This window comes from Amblyomma maculatum, chromosome 5 (assembly GCF_055883805.1).
Source record: "Amblyomma maculatum isolate TAMU_Amacu chromosome 5, ASM5588380v1, whole genome shotgun sequence".
Classification (NCBI taxonomy): domain Eukaryota; kingdom Metazoa; phylum Arthropoda; class Arachnida; order Ixodida; family Ixodidae; genus Amblyomma; species Amblyomma maculatum.
In genome coordinates this window covers 108,182,288-108,190,977 of record NC_139348.1, presented here as the reverse complement: position 1 = coordinate 108,190,977, position 8,690 = coordinate 108,182,288, and the positions used below count along the sequence as shown (strand labels likewise).

Sequence of the window (8,690 nt, the reverse complement as noted above, 5' to 3'; positions counted from 1 at the left end):
CTGTGCTGGAGCGGTCTTGCGAACACCAGATGGGCTCTAGCTTCGCCACACAGACAGCCAGACTGATACAAGCTGGTTACCCGCAAAAAGTTTATCGGCTGTGTGCGAAAAGTTGCTGCGGCGGTACAAACGCATTACCATCAACCGAAACATCGGCTCACCCACGCAAGGAAATTTCTGAAAACCATAAGTTATTTCATGCACGCATGGTCTCGCGCACAATCGCAAGAACGTTACCGCAAAGTGTGATGTGCCTTTCCTCTTTTCGCGCCTAGGAAGGCCATTTCTATGTGCGCGAATGTGAACAAGATAGCGGAGCCCAAATGGGATATATGTCAAAAGCTGTACACGTCATATGAGGTAGGCGTTGTCTACAAGTTTCCTGTGTCGTGTGGTATGGTGTATATTGGACAGCCTGATATATGTTTCATCATCATCATCATCAACAGTCTGACTATACCCACTGCAGGGCGAAGGCCTCTCCCATATATCTCCAATTACCCCGGTTCTGTGCTAGCTGTATCCACTTGACCCCTGCGAACTTCTTAATCTCATCCGCCCACCTAACTTTCTGCCGCCCCCTGCTACGCTTTCCTTCCCTTGGAATCCAGTTTGTTACCCTCAGCGACCATCGGTTATCCTCTCTTCGCACTACATGTCCTGCCCATGTCCATTTATTCTTCTTAATTTCCTCTAGAATGTCGGTAACATGAGTTATTTCTCTGACCCACTCTGCACGCTTCCTATCTCTTAATGTTACCCCTACCATTTTTCGTTCCATAGCCCTCTGGGTTGTCCTCAACTTAAGTAGAACTCTTTTGGTTAGCCTCCATGTTTCAGCCCCATAGGGGAGTACAGGCAAGACGCAACTGTTGTATACTTTCCTCTTGAGCGATACCGGTAAGCTGCTAGTCATAATCTGCGAGTGCTTGCCAAATGCGCTCCATCCCAATCTTATTCTTATTTCATTTTCATGGTCCGGATCTGCGGTTACTACCTGTCCTAAGTAGACATACTCGCCTACTACTTCCAGTACTTCGCTACCTATATGTCTCAACGAGTGCGCAATGGAAAACGGGAGGTTGGTTAAGAACGTTTCCAGAAGCAGCCTGGGCCTGCATTGCAAGCATTGTCTGCCAAACGAATGCTGTCCCCTTTTGCAGGAATCTGTTTTCATAGCTAGAAGGAATGATGCGCTAGCACGCAAAGTTTTGGAGGCTGTGGTGATTGCCAATCACAAGGAGGAGGGCATCAGCACCCCGTCCGTAGCACTGACAAATAAAGAGTTTAAATATCTCCGTCAATTTTATACTTTTTGGCCTGGTCCTTTCTTTACCTGGCTTTTGGCTGCCTTCGCGCTTGCTCTCAACATCGTTTTGTTACCTTCGCTAGTTGTTTGCTTTCCACTTGTTTTTAACTTCTGTCTTTTTAGCTTTTCAGAGTGGCCCCTTACACCTCCCGTATTTCAGTGGCTTTATCTCACTTGCACTTTTTATCCTGTGACGAGACTTCCGTTTGCCTGCATTAAACAGCATATAACCCCCCGTTTGGTTTGCTCCTCCCCCTCCTTTCACTATATATGTGCCTATTATTCCATCAATAAAGCTCAGTTGTTATTCATCCTTGTGTAAGTGCGATCCTTTGTGTGTGGTGTTTTTCGTTGGCTGTGGTTTCTTACAATCATGTTCCACCAACCAGCTCAGAAACAAATCCTTTTCCTTTAAACCATCGTCGAATACGACCCTCCAGGCCTGACCTTTCAGCTTGTGCTGAAGGAGGAGCTCTGTGTGCGCCAGCTTCGCCTCCCACTGCTCATGGCTAAGTTCCTGTAACCGGCATAATTTGCATTGTTCTGTGTGATTCAAAACCATGTATAGATGTAGGAAATCTCTCTGCAGGCTGGACATGCATTTTTCGGGTACTGCGCGGGCAAAATGTTTAAAATGACGAGCTAGTTTTGGTAGTGTGTGGACTTGCATGCTTCGCCATATAGAGGCATCCCGACGGGCAAGGGCTACGCATTTAATGCGACAGGGTTACGTATTTAATTCAAGATTTCGCCGTATACTTGTGGAGAAGACGGTTTGAAAGTGGACGGCGACGGGGGTCGGAATGCATGATCTCGGGCTCTCCTGTCAGCCACCACGTTGCCCTCTATGGATTCGTAGAATGAGATCCACATAATACAGCGACGGATGTATATAACGTTAGCAGGTTTCCATCGCCGCAGTGCGGCGCTGTAACCATTCCTCCTCAGCCTTATGGAGCCGTAATCCATATTCTTCCCCGGACGAAAACAGTTTGGCAGTCGGTGACATTAATTCCCCAAGTGCTTTCACAGTTTATTTCCGCTTTTTTCAAAGACCGGCTTAAAATGCCTAAGCAAGAGAGTTGATCGGCGTCTCCCGCAATGCACTCTGTGCTCTACGTTTCTACTCTTCTCGCTCCTCTGTGCTGTACCTCGCGGGCGTAGTTTCTTAACGTCTGTAATCAAGGCACTTAGTTCCATCAGATTCCAATGGACATAATACTAACTCAAAAGCCTTTCGTTTCGCTTGCGTCATGTATGCTCAGTATGTGTATATTTCATATTCCCATATCTTAAATAACCAGTGATGCTATCACCTAGTTTTCCGAGAGCTCATGTACAAAGGCAGTAGCGCAAAAGTTTCTTTAAAAAGATTCCAAACATTCCTTAATGAATGATAAATCTATATATTTTAAGCGGGAAGAGAGCCAGCGAATAGTTAACGTGTCTCAAAGTGACAAACATGTTGAGCTCCGCCGAACTTTGAAAATGCAGTACCCTTCTCACATCGATATAACTGAAATAACCGCCGAAATGCAGGAACGGAAAGTGAATCACTGTGAATTACACGTGCTATAGCGACTATGATGGGCTTCCATGAAAACATCTTGATTCCAGCTACTGAATCCGGTGCATTGCAATTATAAAAACAAACACCCCTTCAATTGTTATTCAATTTATGCTTTTTTTTCGGATTTTGTACACATTCCTAGTTCTCTTTTTAATCCTTCTTATTACTGCACTCAAATGAATTATTAAAAATAATCATACTTAAAAAATTTTAGGCACTAAAATTATATAGACTGCACTAAAAGACACTGTGAGACTCACGTAATCAGTTTCATAAATTGCAAATAACTGCTTTACAGAGTATTGGGTCTATAACGTCAACGTTCCGACGGCTTGACTCAGGAATTTGAGGCATCAACAAAGCTGCACAAAGCTACAGCTTCAATGAATGGCGAAAAGCTTCGAGCGCCGTCCAATAATAATAACTTAGTGAATATTATCAGTAATAATCAATCAATCACTCTGCATGTGCGCCGGAACAACCATGTGGTCTTCGTGCTGCAGCCCCCAAAAAATGAGAATGCACACACAAGTTTTACACACACAGATAGAACACAAAGAAGAAACAAATAACACATGAAATGAAACTGAGATGAAAAGTGTCACGGAAAGAAAGGAATCAATGAGTAGTATGCTTATATACAAAGAGAGAGAGTTGTTGAGCACATCACGAAAGAACAAAAAGGATAAATAGAAAGAAAAAAACAAATAGCTGAAATTGAATATAGTAATATAGAAATATACATAAAATAAACAACCATTCCAGGCGTAACAAGTGCGTGGCGCTTAAAACACAGGCTAGAAATACAGGGAAATAATTAAGTTGAACGCGGGACAGTAAGATTATAAAGTTTACAGTTAAAATATAAATAAGAAACGGATAAAAAGCAGTTCAAGATACAGACAGCATTGAACAGGAGAAAAAGTAAAAAGTGAATAAAATACAATATTTTAGGCTAGAAAGTGGGAGTTATATGTGATAAAGTACTATTTAGAATGCAACGCTACGAATATCCAATGTAAATGAACAGAGCGAGTTTTGGAAGGTGTCAAGGTGAGGACAAAAAGAGTTAAATAACCACTGCATTTTGTCCAGAGGGGAATGGGAATGAAGAGACGGAGAAACTTGAAATGGTTTCAATTCCCTAATGCTCTTTCGCGGAACGCGCAGTAGGATGTATTTTAAGAACTTAGGGCACATAATGTGGCCATGAAGGAGATTGTTCAGTAAAACGATATCAACTCTGACACGACGGCAGTGAAGAGAAGGAAGACTCCTAGTGGAGTGGGTGCTCCTAGTGGAGCGAGAGGAGGAAGTTGCGAAAAGAAAGCGACATCGATATATCCGTTAAAATGTTTTGCATTACTTTGTAAACCTTGTCCAAGTTCGATTTGCAAGTGCCATTCCAAACACCTCACGCGTACTCTAAGAGCGGCAAGCATATGGACAGGTATAGTTTTAAGAACGGAAGTGGAGTACGAAACTCTCTCGAAAGTCTGCAAAACTAATCCGAGTGTGCGCATAGCCCGCGGAGCAATGCGTTTAGTGTGAGAGGAGAAGCTGAGGGCGCGGTCAAAATGTACGCCAATGTCTTTAATTTCATCAACCCTGTCCAACAGCACAAAATTCACATAATAATGGTAGAGAAAGTTGTGCGTTTTACGAGTAAATGTGACAACCCTAGTTTTGGAAGAATTAAGAGTAAGTCTATTCTTCGCACACCAATCAGAAAAAGCAGATAGGTCCGATTCCAGCAACATAAGCAATCTTGGCCCCGCCGGGGTTGCGCAGTAGTTACGGCGCTCGATTACTGCTCCCAAGGACGCGGGATCGAATCCCGGCCTCGGCGGCTGCTTTTCCATGGAGGCGAAAAAAAAAGGCGTCCGTGTGCTGTGCGATGTCAGTGCACGTTAAAGAACCACAGGTGGTCGAAATTTCTGGAGTCCTCCACTACGGCGTCTCTCATAGCCTGAGTTGCTTTGGGACGTTAAACCCTACAAACCAAGCCAAACCATAAGCAATCTTGTGAAGAATGTATGACCTTGAATATTTTTATATCATCAGCCTAAAGAAGAAACGAGGAGTTATTGATCGCGGAGGAAACGTCATTAATGAAAACGGAGAAGAGAAGCGGGCCTATTATAGAAACTTGAGGAACTCCACTGGTTGCAGGTTAAACAAAGGAAGTCTGTACATTGGCACAGACAAAGCAGGAGCGATTAAGGAGATAGTTGCGTAGGAGGGCTACGAGTGAAACTTCGACACCAGATAATAGAAGCTTTTCAAGAAGTAGTGAGTGAGTAACAACATCGAACGCTTTGCTCAAATCACAGTACACAGTGTCAACCTGACCTCTCTGAAGCACTACTGCAGAGGCATACGTCATAAACGTGACTAGGTTGGTAGACGTAGAGCGACCCAATATTAAGCCATGTTGATTAGGTATTATGATATGTCTGAGATGGAAGGAAAGTACGCTGTGCAAAGCTAATTCAAAAAGCTTAGAGGTTGCACATAGAAGAGGAATCGGATGAAAATTGGAAACATCAGATTTGTTTCGTGACTTGAAGACAGGAAACACGCGTGCCATTTTCCACACGCGAGGAAAGGCAACATTTTTTAAACAGTTATTAAATATGGCAGTCAATACTGGTACAAAATTACAACTGAAGGCATTTATTATGGCGCCTGGAATGCCATCAGGTCCAAGAGACAAAGGTGCTCTCAGACGCTTAGGACTCGCAGTTATCAACTCCTCGTCAAAAAGAACGGAATTAGATGGTGCGCTAGATGGGAGGAAAACGGAATCACAATGTGGAGGGTTGTAAACGGAGGAAAAATGTTGGGCAAAACTGTCGGCAACATCCAGAATTTCCAACCCATGAGAGTCAACTAAGCTGATACTCGAATCTTATTTAATGGAACGCTTGCGAATGTATCGCCAGAACGGACTAGGACGAATAAAGGCACTCCTCTCTAAAGACTCAAGATATGAGTCGTGGTACCGTTTTTATAAGCGTTTGCAAAGAGAACGCAAGCGGCGAAACTCATCTGTCCAATTGTCAAACCCAGGGCGTTTCGCCTTACGATGGGCCCGTTCCTTAAGTTTTAACGCCATTATCAGTTCCCTTGAAAACCAGGAAGGAAGCTTCCTTCCTATAATAATAATAATAATACAATAATATTGATATAAAATAATAATAATTATATTGATATAATAATAGTAACAATAATAATAATAATAATAATAATAATAATAATAATAATAATAATAATAATAATAATAATAATAATAATAATAATAATAATAATAATAATAATAATAATTATTATAATAATAATAATAATAATAATAATAATAATAATAATAATAATAATAATAATTATTATTATTATTATTATTATTATTATTATTATTATTATTATTATTATTATTATTATTATTATTATTGGGGCCTTCTTCCCAATCGCTTAGAACATTACTGTTTCAAATGATTAGTCGGCACTCTATTTTCCGTCCTAATATCCCTACCGCATGGTTTTCAGTAAAACCCTGGAATATTGCCTCACAGATTATTTTGTTTTGTCAATTAGTTTTTGATGAATACCAGGCAAAAAAGACGTGGACACAAAAGAGATCGCGATCTGATGCGTCAATGCGCGGTCTTTTCAAATTCGAAATAAGACATCTCGTTTCGATTGCTTTGAAAGAAAATTTATTTTACCGTAACCACACTACATTTTCCACGCACGCAAAAAGCTACAGATAGCACTTGGAGTACAGTAAGCATAGTGGTCGATGTCGCAAGCCCCGCCGCATGGCTCCGTTCTAGAACACAGCAGTCACTACGCAATTTCGGTCTACCACCAGGGTGAATGCCTTCCACTTATTACATAAGTTGACGGCTGACGTCACACTGCATCTACACTAGTGCAGTAATGACCATAAGCAATGGACTCAAAACTTCAACAAACGAGCTGCATTTTTTCAAATTGTGAAACGTTACTAAAGCTACAGGCCTTAAAGAACCACGCATTAATTTTACTACGCAGGTATCATTTACGCATAGATGCACAGGTTGGGTTCTAAATAGAGTGGATTGTATTTTTCTTGCATCATCATCCTTTACTGCCCTCCCCTCGTGCAAGAAAATGAAGTTTGTAAAGCCTCAAATGTAACCGTTAAACAACACCCAGCGTTGACGGCTGTCTGCAGACAGCGTTCATCGCGGCAATTACGTACGCTAGCGAATACCCAGACTGGCAAACATTGGCAAATACGCAGAGGTGCTTCAGTGCATAAGGATTATCAGAGAGATTGAAACATTTCTCGTTAAAGTAGGCAACAGCGTTTTCGTAACACGTCGAAATTACTGGATTTCTGCTGCACGATAATAGTGCCGACGATCTCTCTGCAATTCCGTCAGCAAGAAGCGATGCTATCTGGGCGACCTTTTCTTCCAAGATGGTCCTCTTGTCCAGTAATGTCCGGAGCTCGCCTTCCAAGCGGGTCTTCTTAATCTGGTCCGTGGTGTTCCGCAATTCTAATATCCGTAAGGCGATGGGTACATCAAAGTTCGAAACGGCATCGCATGGTACCTCCGGAAGCACTACTGGCATCGCCATCATGTTGCCTTGAAACATACTGAGTGGATATCCCCCGAGGAAGATGTCACCGTACATCATGACATGACTTCCTTTTGTTTCTCGTTGGACTAACAGGTATTGGTCAATGAGCGACGTTCTGGTCAAATCCTTTTTGTCCGAGTCCTCCATCCATTTAACACTGTACTCATCGCCCAAGACTGTATTTTTCTGTGCGCTATAGTAGCAAGAGTATGAAGACTCATGGGGATTTGCTGCCGTCGTGACATAGACATCTATGTTGTCTGGAAGGAGCTGATTGAACATGGATCCGGAGTTACAAGCCTCCATATAAATGACCATCTTCGAAAATTTGTTCTCGCGATGCATTTGTTTGATCACGTCGATAAACTGGTTTGCTCCCAAGTAGCCGCCTGTCGGGAAACCAATAAGCCCAGGTCCTCCGTGGCCTGAGAAATATACAAAGATGTGGTCATTTGGGCCGCTCGCAATGATCTTTGCACTTCCACCTCTCACGGGCTTGCCTTGAAGTATATGAAGAAAGTTGTTCGCGGTGACCAAATCCCTGGTGTAGTCCTTCGGAACTCCCCTGTACACGTTCGGTCCATGAGGATGGTTGAGTATGACACCGGGCGTCGGGTTTTCTGGGCTATTGGCGATGTCGTCGTACATCATGACTACGATGCGCTCGTCAGGAACACCTTGGTTATGCAGCACTTGGTATGCATGGCAGATGTCTGCTTGGTGCCGGTAGTTGTCATATCCCTTGGAGCCAGCAACAAGGAGAGCCCAGGGATTCGTCGGGGGGTCTTCGTCTTGCAGGGCGGAGTTAGAGGAGCGAAACTGTGGAGAGGATAAAACTCCCACTGACCCCAACGCGACCAGGAATAAGATCAGCAGTGCCATTATTTCTTTCTGGCTGCCTTTCTAACCGGATGGCCTTTTTAAAGGGAAGAGTTTGTCGCTAGGCTGCGCCAGTGGGGCCGCAAAAATGGGAGCACTTGAGTGATAGCGCCACCTGGAAGGCGGTACTATTTTGAGCGGAACATTACAGTTGTCCACTCCTGCACTCTATCGAAGTGGATATTTATGGGGCAAGAACATTCTCTCTTGCTGATAATTTGTTTGCACGACTGATAGTACCTCCTTAAGTTTGACTACTTACGTTGCTGCTACCGTGCCACTGAAGATGGACTAAGCACGTGT

The 8,690-nt window shown here is 43.0% G+C and overlaps 1 pseudogene; it reads right to left on the bottom strand.

Moving 5' to 3' along the window:
* Positions 1 to 7,061: 7,061 nt before the first annotated feature.
* LOC146189180 (legumain pseudogene) lies at positions 7,062 to 8,390 on the bottom strand (annotated as a pseudogene).
* Between the last annotated feature and the right edge of the window lie 300 nt (positions 8,391 to 8,690).